Consider the following 541-nt stretch of genomic DNA (forward strand, 5'->3'; position numbering starts at 1 on the left):
AGGGAGCAGGCAGGCTCAGCGTGGATCTGGGAAGAAGGGTGTGAGGTGTTCTCCCAGCAGAAAGATGCCTGCTCCTCCATTCCATCCCAACACACATGTGATGCAGTGCCAGAGGACTCAGATGTGGTACAAACCTCTTGGACAAAGAAAAGATCAAGTGGACATTTTGCTTACAAGAAGCTGCCGGCACTGCCTGGCATCACTCCCTTGTGGAGAAATGGAAACAGGACTTAGGTTAGAGACCCAAACATAACTCTAGTGCACAGCCAAGCATCCCTCCCTCAAAGGTCTTCAATACAACACATTTATTTTGTTGTGTGGACGTATTGTACAGTACACATACATTATCAGCAGTTTCAGAGCCCTGAGCTGTCATTCCTACTGCCTTCCTGGAATTTCAGAAGAGGGGCAGGATCACTGTCCCCTTGTCCCATTTTACCTGCAAAGAAACAGGCCAGGAGAAGTCCAAAAACAGAGGCACTTGCTGACAGGACTGGAGATGAACCTTAGAAACTTGGACTCCTAGTCCACCACTCTCACC

Source organism: Geospiza fortis, unplaced genomic scaffold, assembly GCF_000277835.1.
Source record: "Geospiza fortis unplaced genomic scaffold, GeoFor_1.0 scaffold54, whole genome shotgun sequence".
In the NCBI taxonomy this organism is placed as follows: Eukaryota; Metazoa; Chordata; class Aves; order Passeriformes; family Thraupidae; genus Geospiza; species Geospiza fortis.